Source organism: Neoarius graeffei, chromosome 1, assembly GCF_027579695.1.
Source record: "Neoarius graeffei isolate fNeoGra1 chromosome 1, fNeoGra1.pri, whole genome shotgun sequence".
Taxonomy (NCBI): Eukaryota; Metazoa; Chordata; class Actinopteri; order Siluriformes; family Ariidae; genus Neoarius; species Neoarius graeffei.
The window spans coordinates 20,014,855-20,029,615 of NC_083569.1; the positions used below are offsets into that span (position 1 = coordinate 20,014,855).

A 14,761-nucleotide genomic window follows, 5' to 3' on the forward strand; every position below is an offset into this window, starting at 1 on the left:
GCACTAGCCAGCCGGACCCGGAGCGCTAGCCAGCCAGACCCGGAGCGCTAGCTAGCCGGCCCCGGAGCGCTAGCCAGCCGGCCCCGGAGCGCTAGCTAGCCGGCCCCGGAGCGCTAGCCAGCCAGCCGGACCCGGAGCGCTAGCTAGCTAGCCAGCCAGCCGGCTCCGGAGCGCTAGCCAGCCAGCCGGACCCGGAGCGCTAGCCAGCCGGACCCGGAGCGCTAGCTAGCCAGCCGGACCCAGAGCGCTAGCTAGCCAGCCAGCCGGATCCGGAGTGCTAGCCAGCCGGCCCCGGAGTGCTAGCCAGCCGGCCCCGGAGCGCTAGCTAGCTAGCCAGCCGGCCCCGGAGCGCTAGCCGGCCAGCCGGCCCCGGAGCGCTAGCCGGCCAGCCGGCCCCGGAGCGCCAGCCGGCCCCGGAGCGCTAGCCAGCCAGCCAGCCAGCCCGCCCCGGAGCGCTAGCTAGCTAGCCAGCCAGCCAGCTGGCCCCGGAGCGCTAGCTAGCCAGCCAGCCGGCTCCGAAGCGCTAGCCAGCCGGCCCCGGAGCGCTAGCTAGCCCCGGAGCGCTAGCTAGCCAGCCAGCCAGCCCGCCCCGGAGCGCGCTCAGTAAACTAGTAAATACAGTAAAGGAAAAACTTATAACGGGCCATGTCTCAACAGACTAAGAAGTTATTTCAATGACATTTAATAACATTTTGTTTATCCTGAGGACCGAAAGTAAATGAAAATGTGAACAAAATTTAGCTGTCAGTGAACAATCCTGGTGGAAGCAGGTAAACGTCATTCTCCAAGCCTGCTAACCTCAATTTTTGCAAATACCTCTCCCTCTGCTCGCCCTGTAAATGCCCTACGTCGCTGGATAGTGAAGGTGTTTTCTGCATCTCGCTCCTTTTTCTTTTATGTTTTTCGTTTGTCGCCTTCCTCACATTCAAACTGATTCGAGCCGTGCCGTCCAAAATGGCAGCGTCACATGACTTGGTCACGTGAGTGAAATACCTCAATAGGGTCTGGTGGCCTGGGCCAATCTCTTACACCTTTACAGCTTTATTAGCCATTGCACACAGGCAGAGAAATGTCTGACCAACGAGCTTTTTTGAAAGAAAGATTGATCGATCGATCGATCGATCGATAGATAGATAAGCAAGCAGGGTGGGGGGTGTTGAATTTTGAAAAGGAACAGTTGAGTGCTGTGTGATCTGTCCAATATCACGGATGTAGGCCTATAAATTAAATATGAAAACATCAGCTGGAGTTTGATTATTGACAGGAACGCTGTTGACCCCAGCAGTAAGTGCTTTCCATACCACATTTTTTATTGATAAATGAGAGCTATTGTGTCATCCTCGTTAGTATAGTGGACAGTATCTCCGCCTGTCATGCGGAAGACCGGGGTTCGATTCCCTGACAGGGAGGCTTTAAAATTTATTAACTTGCGCAGCAGGGGGATGGAGTAGTTCGCACTGCAAGAAGGTTCTGGGTTTGAGCCCAGCGGCTGGCGGGGCCCTTTCTGTGTGGAGTTTGCATGTTCTCCCTGTGTCAGCTCTGGTTAACCCCACAGTTCAAAGACATGTAGTTCGGTTAACATGGGGTGGTGTTGGGCGGAAGTGCCCTTGAGTGTATGCATATATAAAATGTTTGTGTATATATATGAATGACCACATTTTGTGTCAATTAAATCTTATTAATAGTAACAGATCTAGATAAATCCAGTGACTATAGACCATACTTTAATATGCCTAAAGTCAATGTCGATTATGACTATTATGAATTGCCAATGGTAGACCCTCTGATGATGTTCTTCTAATATTCTATTTCTAAGTCTAGTAAAAGTCAAACAAAAAAAAGTTTTCTGTGTTTTTAGCTTGTAGGTAAATATCAGAAAATTGAGTTAGCTAATTTAATGGATGCCCGCTAACATATCTTTGCGCATGGAGCCTTAGCAAACCTCCCTCGTGATAGTGAGAACTGGCAGCCTGGATTTTTCCATTGGCTCGCGCGCTCGACTCCCAATCCAATGTTGCTTTGGTCGGTCAAAGTTATGAGGTTGCTGTGGGGTACTAAGACTAGACTAAATAACAAAATTAAATGATTCAGACATCCCTAGTCTCCCGGACGCTCTGGGAGTCTCCCCGGGAGCATGTAGACAGAGACAGGAAAGGCAGGAGAAACTTGATCTAAGTCTTATTTGGAAAGTTGTAAATTAAATTGGAATGACTGGCTATTGCTGATATGTGGTTTGATGTTGTGACATGTAAGTAAGTTTAGCAAACAATTGATTTGACTGATGTAGATTTATGATGTGAAATGTAAAGAACCATTGTTAATATGTGAATTGATGGTGTGAGATGTAAACAAGTAATGCAAATAATACGGTAGATTGATGAGATGTAAATACTATTGCTAATATGTGAATTGGTGGTGTATATTGTGAATAGGTTTTACAAATTACAGTGTAGATTGATGGTGAAACGTAGGCGTAATAAGTTACCAATATGTGCATTGATGTGAGATATAAATAACTAGGCCATAAGCTGATAAAATATGTATTAAACTGATGGTGCGATAAATAAAAATGTTTTGAGAGATATTGAACACTGTGAGTGAAGAAGAGCTCCCCCTCCTTACAAAAGCCAATTTAACCACTGTCTGACCCAATGGATTTTTGACCAAAATGCTCTGAACGGATCAAACTTTGGTGCGCGAACCAGAACGGAACCCGTTCCCTGTTGGTGGAAAAGGGCTACATGTCGGTCGGTGCAAAGTCTTGTCGGGTCCATATCTTGTCTGACCAGTAGAGGGAGCGCAATGAAATCACCACCAGTGTCTTGTGCTGACTTGGAAGAGGAGGGGCCAAAAATTATGCAAAACCCTGTTCGGATGCTTTGCCTGCCCTCACGGAGCGGCCTACACCCTTGCAGGGTTACATCTCAGCCAGGTAAAGAAGCTCATACTTACCTGGCAGGGGCAATACCATGATCAAGAAGGTGGTTTGTCCAAAGTGAGGCCTAGCCATTGCACTCAGGTTGTACTGACCTTTGTGAATTCTTCAAATACAGGAATCTCAACTGCATAATTTTTGGTAGTGGGGGACTGTGTTCGCGCTCTCCCCTTTTGCCTAATTCTGTGGGAGTCAAAGATAGAGCTGTTTATTTTTCTTTGTGTTCAGATGTTTTATATCAAGAGCTACTAGCTGCTTTAAATCTTCGAGGAGCTAGAAGGGTTATGCTCTTAAGGGTAACGTGGAAAAAATCTCTCTGGTTCTGTGTATTGCTGTGTTTCTGAGTGCGAGAAAACAGGTTTTGTTCAGGCTTCTTTTATTCTTAGCACCCAGCTAGGGTTTCCATGAGTTTTGAGCAGCAAATGGTTGTTGAGGATGCACCGTTGACGGAGAGAATTTCACTGGGGTCGTGCAGACCTTTGCGAATTCCTCAAATGCGTGAATATCGACTGCATAATTTCTGAAAGTGGGGGAATGCGTTCCTGCTCTCTCCTCTTTCCCATAACCCTGACAGAGTCAAAAATAGAGCTGGTGGCTTTTCTATCTATCTATCTATCTATCTATTTCCTTCCTTCCTTCCTTCTTTGCCCTCCCCTGACGTTGTGCGCTGGAGTGCAAGTTGTACGATGTGTTTGAAGTCTTATGAAGACAAGTGGGCTCAGGGACCAAAGTGCAACATGTGGAGAAAATGTAGCTGGCTCCGCATGTTGCTGTTATTTTCGCTCTGCTCGCACGGCTTTCCGACCACCAGGGAACGTGTTCTTGAACGGGTTTAGGTCAGGCTTCTGGGAACCTTGGCACGAGCAAGGGTCTCGATCAGGGGTGTCACTAGGAATTAAGCTCTACTGGGGCACTGCACCCCCCCCCCCCCCCCCTGCACAATGCACCTTAACGTTCCTGGACAACCTATGCAAAGTGGATAATTCTTATGCTCTCGTGGATTAAGTTATACAAGGAATAGGCCAACTAGATGGAAAACACATCCCAGTCCCCCAAAAAATTATTGTTGGCATTTGGGCTTTTAACGCATGCTGATGCTAAACGTGTCACCTCAACTCTCACGATTCACGAACTTAGCTGGTTAGTTATGACTGACTAGCACATAGCCTACAACCTTAATCTTACTTCTCTCATCCTCCTCCTCATCTGTCACTGTTTCCCTGCCCCTGTCTCTGCTTTGTGAGAAGAATTGTCTGATATCCATCTGGAAAAGTAATTTAATATTGTTTAATTCGATGTAGTTTAATGGGTTTGTTAGAATATGGTTTGCTTAGTTTTGTTGCAAAAACTTCGTGGTACCTTAACTCATCCAGAGTCTGTTCTCTGACTCATCCAAAGAGTAGACTCATCTCTCCAGTAGGCTAAATGGACTCATGGCACGCCGCACGCACGCTATGTTTACATTGAGAATCTCCCAGACCAATCAGAAAATTAGTTAGAAAGAAGAGGCAATAGAAGTTTGAAACACACTCTGTCCTACAACTTACAGTAGATAAATAATCTACCAAAGAAACTAGTTTGTTACAAAAATCTTTCAACATTTCCTTACTGGGGCACAGCTGATTTTTACTGGGGCACGTGCCCCCGTAAAAAAGGCCTAGTGACGCCCCTGGTCTCCATGAGTTTTCAACAGAAATTTGTCATCAAGAATGCGTCATCGACAGAAGGCATTGCACAGTGCACAGCAGAAGTAAACAGTAGTCCGGAGATGGTGGATCGCATTGCTTGCCCGCAAGCTTTGTTCTGTTATTTCTTCCCTGGTGGTCAGAAAGCTGTGTGAGCAGAACGAAAACACCAGCAACATGCGGAGCCAGGTACATTTTCTCCACACGCTGCGCTTTGAGCCTCCTTGTCTTCATAAGACTTGCAGACATAGCAAATATTTGCTTTCTTCCAAAATACGAGCACAGACCAACTAGTAATCATAAGAAGATGTAGAAACTTGTCCTAAACTAAAAACACGCCCTCTGATGTCGTCACGGCTCGCCCCAGGAAAAAAACAAAAAACAAAACGGCTATCCGGAAGGGGACCGACTTTTCAGGTTCCGAACCCAGAGATTAAATTGGGCGGGGCCCTCTGGAGCTCAGCTCCGCCTCCTCGCCTCGGCAGTACAGCCAGCAGGAGCTGAGCTCCCTCTGCTTCAGTGTTTATTATAATATAATACTTTTATTCATTTTCATCTATTCTAAAAACACCATCAATATGAGAGTTTGTCAAAAATGATTTATACAACAAAAAAATAAGCTGAAGTGAATTACACCCATCAATTTTTAAAATAACATTTTTATTGGAATTATCATTGAATGCGCATGCGCTGCGAGAATGCGTGACATCACACAGCATCATCATATGTTTAATGTTAACGTTAATGGACTTCAGCTCGAGAAATTGGCGCCACTGTTTTCTATCAGTCTGTCATACTTTATATTTTATGAGGATTTGTGTCGTACGAAGTTGTAACTATCTGCTAAACACGATGCCTTAGCAAAATAGAAGAGGTAAGTCGTGATTCTTTTGTTTATTTTGTCTTTAGTTGAGAAACTTTCTCAGGCAAAATATACTAGTGCAGCAGATGACATAAGTAGCGTTAGCTAACACTGACAGACAGGATGCTAGTCGAAAAATTCATGCATCCATTTGCTGAAGTTCAGATCTTTTTGTCTGTAGTCCTGTCATATTTTATCTTCATTTACTAAGTTGTAGCTGTTTTCTGTGTTTTTAGCTTTTAGGTAAATATCAGAAAATTGATTCAGCTAATTTAATGGATGCCTTAAATGGTCGACCTGAACTGCTGGCGACATGGATTTCTCTTGGCTGCATCGTTCTGAAAGTGCTTGTTTCATGAAAGGTGCATCAGAAAATACCTGGTTTTCTGTGTGTGATGTGCCAAATACACTGTAAAGTTGGGAGATAAATAAAAAATGCTTCTTTGCATCTGAATTCTGTTCCAAAAATTACTAAAAGCTTGTCCGCCATTATTAGATCGCAGCGACTGACGGGTAGGTGGATTTCACTCGGCTGCATCGTTCCGAATGTGCTAGTCTAATGAAAGTTACGTCAGAAAACCCCCAGTTTTCTGTGTGTGCTGTGCTCACTGTTAGCAAGGTAGATTTAATAATTGAAAGACTGTTGTACCGCTGGAGCAATATTCCCTCAATGTTGGTTAAGTGAATTTAAATGTAGTGTAACCAGGGTTCCCACTAGCACTCGTCACGCTTGTCACTGACAAACATAATCCATCAATGACGAAGAGAAAATTACTAGCAGTCATCACTGTGATGAATGTATCTGTCATCATTATCATATTTCATCTTTTCTAGAACTCCCTCCACAAATCCCTCCGTTTGCCAAAATCCAACCCCAGTGAAGAGACGGCAGGAAGCCAGAGTGTAAACAATGAGCACATGCTTGTGACCAATAAAAATCGACAACACATAATGCCCAAATAAGCTCCAAGCTTTTGACCAATTGCAGTGTGTCTTAATCGGTCTGGTGTTTTGGTGGAATTATCTCTGCGTGACCCAAACAATGGCATAGTCTAAGCTGACAAAGTTTTTTGGGTGGGCTTCTTTAAGCACTGAAGATGATTTAAGGACTAAAACAGCCATGAGGGAGGCACACTCGGAGCCCCTACTGTCCCCAAGCACATCAGACAGTGTCAGTAATAGAGGAGTCAGTTAAAAAAATGGCAAAGTAAAATTGATGTCAGCTGCAGCAAGAGACTGGAGGGAGCTACATTTTGGGGTGGCATGGCGTGTTGACCTCACGCGTGGGCCATGCACTTGGCTAACTATTGCAATACTCTGTATTGGCAGTGCTTTTACAAGCAACCTCTGCAAACATTTTATGACAGTACTTTGACTCGACCTGCCAACCGTCTGTGGGCAGTGCTGCTAAATAAAGCCAGTGTTGTAAAATGAACCCTAGAATGGACTGCAATGACCAGTTTTCACCCATCGTATGGCAAAGAGAATCTCAAACTTACTCGTAAGCATTCTAAATTACGTAGGGGAAGATCAAGGCATCTGCTTCAGTACCTTAAGATGCAAAACTGGAGTTCAGCATGGTACTGTATCAGCACACCATCCCAAACACCAGTAAACAGGACTCAACAAACATCAGGATCAACACTGAAGAACGCATCTCCACTGGATACCACGAGCCGAACACTGCTCCTTAGTCCGCTCGGCTAGACCGACAGCCGGGCACCAAAGTGAGACGCATCGTTGACCATACGCAGGTCTTATGCTGACCACATGAGTTGGCAATGCACTTGGGTCACTGTTCAAATACCTATCTACAGTGACCAAAAGAAGACCGCCACCCTGCTTATCTTCACCAAGAGCGACAGGCTAAATGCAAGCTTGACACTTACTGTGTGGTGAGCTCTTTGGGATGGCACGTCTGACTTTTGTTTCCAGATCGTAGGAACTGCTTCATGTACCGGACATCACTCAAATCCTTCTATGTGAATCTGCCTCACAGATGTATCTTTTTCAAAATGTATGGAGCAGACACCAAACCATCCTGTCGGCTTGAAGTTACCTCTCTTTGTCAGTACAAATCAAACCCATTTTTTCCGCAAGTGTCCTGCCAGCTTTTGGGCTACAATGGATCAAAATTCTGCTTTTTTTAATGGCTACACGAACAGTCTTGAAGGACACACCCCTTAGGAGGCATGCTTTGGTTTTAGTTTTGTTGCAGAATAAATAAATAAAAATTATTAAAAATGTGCTCCAATTTCCAAAACAGACGAAGCCAGAAATGCCAACGAACTTTTAAGCATTTCGCATATGATTTCACTTCTTTGAACAAACAGTAACTTATCAGGAACGTGTTCGTGTAATGGTGGACTCAAAGAGTCAAACTTTACCAAATAAACAGAACATGTTCCTGGTCTCGTATTAAAATACAATTTAGACAGTAAACTATTAAACATGTCTAGTTTTATCGGGTATAATTCCCAGGGGTAATGTAATTTTCAGAAGACTGGCACTTTAACGGAAACAAAGGGTTTGGGATGTGATAGCTTGCTTGACCAAAAGGAGCATACAGTTGAGATAGTCTGTGCATGTGAGTTCAGAAGCCACAAACAAAGGCTTCAGAGGTTCCACTGAGATTTGAACTCAGATCACTAGAGTCAAAGTCCAGGGTGCTAGCCATTACACCATGGAACCAAGACACAGCTAAAGGGTTATTTTCACTGTCAAACCTTTGAATGATAGAATGAAATTCCAGCAGCACATGAACACGATTGAAGGTTTTACCTGAAATCATCAACCTGCTGGAAAAAAAAAAAAAATTCTAGAAACCCTGACTGCTGGCTACATGGTTAATCATTCATTGTTGTTTGTATTAATTTCTAGTTTTGTAGTTTATCAATCAATGTCAACAGGCAATTTACATTATAACCATATGAAAATCCAGGTCAAAGGTCGCATGTCATTCCATGAACTAAAACTTTATATTTTTACATCTAGAAACATAAAATACCTAATGATATTGTAAAATGTGGCAGATATTCACAAGAAACTGAAAAAAAAACTTATCTGAAAATAATCTAAAAATCTGAATATTTCAAGCATGCAATTTTTTACAGGCTAAGAAATTAATTCTGATCGAATTTTATTTATTGCACTCCAAATACTCTCGAAGCATTCTATTCCAAAAGTTTCTCAAGCTTATTTTTGCAAAGGCATGCTAGCTGAAGCTTCCATTTTCACTCACATGCAGGCAAAACTCCCAATGCATTCAACAAACACAAACCATGAGCATAAAACCAATGGCCCGTTAATAACCCGTGATAGCAAATATCAGAAGTGGAATTCAAACCCACACCTCCAGAAAAGACTGCAACCTAAACACAGCGCCTTAAACCACTCAAAATCTAGGTTATACTTAACCAGGTTAGTGACACTGTATTGGAGATGCAGAAAGCTGGTAGAGAGTAAGGTGGCCTGGGCCAATCTCTTCCACCTTGCTTTATTAGCCATTGCACACAGGCAGAGCAATGTCTGACCAACGAGAGTTTTTGATAGAAAGAAAGAAAGAAAGAAAGAAGGGGTTGGGGTGTTGTGTGATCTGTCTAATGAGAAAGTAGGGGAAAGAATTACTGCAGACTAATGGTCCAGTAGCTTGTTGAACATGGAGAAAACCAGGCAATGGGGAAAAGGTCGACCCAGCAAAGACAGAAAGAACTTTTTTCTTTACTTATTTTTTTAATAAGACAATTTCTAGATCGACTACAATGCCATATGAACAGATAGAATAGAAAAAGCTCTATTCCCACTCATAATTTTAGAAAACTCATTTATTATCTTTATTTAAAGAATATATCAAATAAGAAAGCTGTTTCTTTGTATTTAGAACAAGGCAATATTCCTGGAGATACTCAGAGTGCGAATTACCCCACCATAATTGGGGGGTACCATCATGGTCCACTATCATATCAATCGCCCCCCTGGTCCTGTCCCGTCTCATCTATGAAAGTCGGTGTCAGTAACTCAACACAATAACTCTGAACAATAATTTTTAATGTCATTAAGAAGCATGACAAACCATACAGTACTACCACAGAAGAAAAACAGCAGTACAACCTGATAACCTTCTTTGTCAGAACAAACTGGGTATCAACACTACAAATGAGTCACATACAGTATATACACACATGCAGAACAGTCCTGCTGAATGTCTTGCTCTCTTTCATCCTGCTGTGCCTCTCCTGTCTGCTGGGAACCCATTTTCTTTATTCACATGAACAGTGTATAAAACAGGGATGAGAATTTTCCGCCGATCGGCGGATTTCCGACTTTTTCAGACCAAAATGATCGTTTTTGAAATCGATGTAAATCCGTTGAGAAATTTTCGGGAGGGTATGATTAACGATCTGTGGTGACCTTATAACGCAGACATCCCAAGTCTCCGAGAACTTCCGGGAGTCTCCTGCATATTGATAGAAGCGAGCAAGAGCGTGCGCGCGCAACATTAAGGTCTGCATCACGCATCTTAGAATGTGCGCGCGCGAGGGAGACTGTGTGCAGTGTTGCCAGATATTGCTGATGTTTTCCATCCCAAAATATGTTCCAAACCCGCCAAAATGCACTTAAAACCACCCAATGTGGCAACACTGCCTGTGTGCCTGTTCATGTAGCGCATGCCAGACAAAGAGCATCCTGATTGGGTTACTCAGCAAAATAAGCCAATCAGCTTTCAGTGTGGGCGGGCTTTTATCCCTTTTCTCGAGGAACGACCGGCATAGCAGAGAGAGAGCGCACGCCCCAAAAAACGAAAGTACAAACCCCACTTCAGCTCAGATTACACAAAAGAATCTCCCTCTCTAATAAGGGTAAAAAATAATGACAGTTTCGTGCGATGTACTGTTTGCAGCAGTGATTTCAGCATTGCCCATGGTGGCTTAAATGATTGTAAAGGACATGTTGAGGTGAGGAGTGTCATTTCATGTGCATTATATTTAGGTCTACAACAGGCTGTCATGAAAAGACCAAACTTATTGAAGATTTCTGTAAAGTAACAATGTATGAATATACATCATATATATCAAATACACGTCATATATAAGTGTGTATCTTTTTATAAATGAGGTTAGCTTGTCTAATGTAGCATGTTGGGGAGAATCATAGTATCATATCTATATTTCTGATAAAATTTTAGGTATGATACCGTGTATAACTCTCCTACTTATTGCTCATTTCATGGGGGGGAATTGCTGGTATGTGCCGTGCGGGATCGTCTGCCCAAATTTTTTTAGGCCGAGATGAACTTATAGTTTTTGATTTAAAAATTTTTTTCCAATTTGTAATGCCCATTGTACATGCCTGTTCTTTAACTCAAAATCACCATCTTGATCTTCAAATTGACCGTATGGTATATGCATTACATTACACAACATCCTGTCCAGATAAAACCTAGTTAGTACACACAACAGTTGAAAGGGAAGTGATGAGTGATGTTGAATGTTGCCTGCTTAATATGCAAGACCTCCTGCTACCATGATAACATCAGAAGAAAGCTTCAGAGAATTATATGACAGAACTTTTTTTCTGGTTTGCACTTCATTGTAAAGGATTAGAGTATTCAAAGACATGAATAGCAAAAATGCAGAAATATAATACTGTCGAGCTCGTTTATATTAAAAGGTGCATTGATTTTTTGAAATCATCAAATGTGAATTGATTAAAAACAAGTCTCTTGTACCATATTAATCATTTTCACCTGGGAGTCCACCAAGAAGGGGAATTTATTTCCAAATACATTGCAACTTTTTGCTGATAAAATTAATGGTTTTGGGGTAAAAAAAAAATAAATAAAAAATAGCCAAAAATCATTAGCCCCTGGAACCCCTGGGCCCCGCCCCCTCCTGGGCCATGGGCCCCGCCCCCCCTGGGCCATGGGCCCCACCCCCCCTGGGCCATGGGCCCCACCCCCCCTGGGCCATGGGCCCCGCCCTGGTTTTTTCAGACTTTTTAAATATTTTTCATTCTCATCCCTGATAAAACCTAACTGCACCTACACTTGTACTGTAATTGTCTGTAGATCTTAGTGCTAATATTTACTACTTACTCTTTTAGCACCAAAAAAATGCCTGATGTCTGGCCCTTTTCTTTTCCTCATGTTTGGCCTACTGTCTCTGTGAATAAACTCAAACAGGGTACTCAGATGAAACTATATCTTAAAAATAATACAAAAGGAATGTAAGTAAAAACAATAGAAAACATCCATGTACTAGGCTATTTTGCCTAGGCTAGCCTACTACCTGGCTCTTTTTATGTTGCCCCCAGTCCCCAGAGGTTCTGATTGTAATTTTGCATAGGCTTAGCTAGGCCTACATCAGAACTTCTTGTGCCTAATCACACACACAGGATGGGCCTACAGTATGTGCCAAATGAATTTCAGAAGGGCCCAATTTATTCATGATAAAATGAGAATGGAAACATATGGAGTTCTTCTCCTTTGAAATGAGAATAGTTTCTATACCACACTGTAATAAGCTTGATTTAAATAGAGACTTAGCTTATCTTGCTAACTAACGTTGGTAACTAACGTTAACGTCTGTCCACTGTAGCCTACTGGCCTCAGTGGGTAAGTAATTCAACGTATAAAGATGTGACATGGGGCAGCACGGTGGTGTAGTGGTTAGCACTGTCGCCTCACAGCAAGAAGGTCCTGGGTTCGAGCCCTGGGGCTGGCGAGGGCCTTTCTGTGTGGAGTTTGCATGTTTCCTCCGGGTGCTCCGGTTTCCCCCACAGTCCAAAGACATGCAGGTTAGGTTAACTGGTGACTCTAAATTGACCGTAGGTGTGAATGGTTGTCTGTGTCTATGTGTCAGCCCTCTGATGACCTGGCGACTTGTCCAGGGTGTACCCCGCCTTTCGCCTGTAGTCAGCTGGGATAGGCTCCAGCTTGCCTGCGACCCTGTAGAAGGATAAAGCGGCTAGAGATAATGAGAGGAGATGAGAAGATGTGACATGAGCTGAAAGAACAAATCACTTTAATAAATGAAAGTTGTAAAATAACACATTTTCAACAGGCTAAAAGTTGGTTAGCAACTAATATTACCAATGCATGTCTTCTGCTGCAAACCACAGACTGTATAAATTGCTGCAAACCCATGGACTGTATCTGATGAATCAACTGAATACAGTGTGGACTAGAAGCTATTGCTTCTAGCGCAGGGCTTTTCAAAGTGTGGGGCGCGTCTCCCCTAGGGGGCGCCAGAGTTCTTCAGGGGGGCGCAACGTGAGGAAAAATAAACCAGAATAAGTTACTATTGCGGACATTTAGTGAACTTCAGCTAGCCTTTGCCAGAGACAAAATGGATCGATTTTTGGCACCTAAAGCTACAGTGAGTGAGGAGACAGAGTCTGGGCCAAGCAAAAAAAGAAGGAAGTATGACCACGATTATTTAAAGTTTGGCTTTTCATGGACTGGATCTGAAGATGCTCCACTGCCACAGTGTGTTGTCTGCCAAGAGGTGCTAGCTAATGATGCTATGAGATGTTTAAAATGTGTAAAACAAGATGTTTAAAAAAAGCACAGATGTTTAAAATGTGTAAAAAAAAAAGAGGTTTTCAAAAAGCACAGATGTTTAAAATGTGTAAAAAAGATGTTTTAATAAAGCTCATATGTTTTAAATGTGTAAAAAAGATGTTTTCAAAAAGCACAGATGTTTAAAATGTGTAAAAGAAAATGGAACATTAAGTATAGCAACAGCAAAAATTGTAAGGGGGGGCGCTGTTGTTTATTTGCTCTCTGCGGGGGGGCTGACTCTCCCACACTTTGAGAACCCCTGCTCTAGCGCGTTCTAGCGCTGCGGTGACTAAAAATGGTACGGTCCACAATAGGGGTATCTGTCTGAAATCAATTTACATTAAAATGTTCCTACAATAAGAATGCCGAATGGGAGTTGGTTTGAATTATATATTTCCTTTTCACAATGTCAAAAAAAATATCGGACCCCTCCAAAACTTATATTTTTGTCTCTTTGGGGGGCACTGGGTCTTCATTGGGGAGTATAGTACCCCCCGTAATTCAAACTATGGAGATACTATAATACCAGGTTGAAGTGGAGCAGAAGGAGTAAATCCCAACTCCAGCTCTCTAATCTAAAAATCTTTTTAATAATAATATTTTCAGTTAAAGAATACATCAGATATTAAAGTGATAAAAACAAACACTACACTTGATCTTAAATAAAAGGCCAAAAAACAACAACTTACTGCTGTCAATGGCTTTAAATATACCACTTCCAAATGTTAAAATCCAGAAAGGTAAACACAGCTAGACTCCGCCCCCAACAGCTGGATCCTTTTGAAGAGAGACATCACTTTGGGCATGTGTGTGTGGTTTCCATGCAAAAAGCTCGATATTTCTAACATTTGACCACCAAAAATTTTCAGCTCTACCAGAGCAAAGCCTGCAAAAATAAACTGAACTCATTAACATTCCTCTCCCCGGAAATCTGTAATCTCTAGATTGAGGCACTGCCTAAAAGCGGAGCTCCATCTGTTTCTGGGTTGTAGAATTTTCTTATATCATAGCCAGACTCTTCTGTTTTATTTCTTTACCGTTATAGTTACTATACTGTTTCCTTATGTCGTACAAAACAGACACAGAAAGAGAATAGCTCTGGCCTGATGAGTAGAGTCAGGGCACTGATTTTATTTACAAATTCGATTTCACCATTGCTGAGCCAAGAATACAAAAAAAAACATATTGGAAAAATAAAATCATCTCATAGTCTCTAGCCGCTTTATCCTGTTCTACAGGGTCACAGGCAAGCTGGAGCCTATCCCAGCTGACTACAGGCGAAAGGTGGGGTACACCCTGGACAAGTCACCAAGTCACAGGGCTGACAAATAGACACAGACAACAATTCACACTCATGGTCAATTTTAGAGTCACCAGTTAACCTAATCTGCATGTCTTTGGACTGTGGGGGAAACCAGCGTACTCAGAGGAAACCCACACAGACAACATGCAAACTCCACACAGAAAGGCCTTTGCCAGCCACGGGGCTCGAACCCAGATCTTCTTGCTGTGATGCAACAGCACTAACTACTATACCACCGTGCCACCCCAAAATAATATCCTATTGGAAACAAAATATAATACAATGAATCCGCTGCCTGGTACTAAAACCCTGGGATAAAACCCTAGTGGGATTAGAACCTCCTAGAAAGTCCGGCTATCAAAATCTCTGTGTGTGTGTGTGTGTGTGTGCACTTATAAGGGAGATCATTACCCAC

At 42.8% G+C, this 14,761-nt stretch overlaps 3 non-coding genes across 3 annotated transcripts; 1 reads left to right on the forward strand and 2 right to left on the reverse strand.

Annotated features, from left to right (window-relative positions):
• The first annotated feature begins 2,944 nt into the window (after nucleotides 1–2,944).
• Nucleotides 2,945–3,108, forward strand: LOC132896510 (U1 spliceosomal RNA). The gene has a single exon (XR_009656071.1). It is a non-coding gene; the product is annotated as a U1 spliceosomal RNA (small nuclear RNA).
• A 4,993-nt stretch (nucleotides 3,109–8,101) lies between these two features.
• Nucleotides 8,102–8,173, reverse strand: trnaq-uug (transfer RNA glutamine (anticodon UUG)). Its single transcript has one exon. It is a non-coding gene; the product is annotated as a tRNA-Gln (tRNA).
• Nucleotides 8,174–13,537: 5,364 nt separating this feature from the next.
• On the reverse strand, nucleotides 13,538–13,725 carry LOC132898336 (U2 spliceosomal RNA). The gene has a single exon (XR_009656490.1). It is a non-coding gene; the product is annotated as a U2 spliceosomal RNA (small nuclear RNA).
• Nucleotides 13,726–14,761: the final 1,036 nt, after the last annotated feature.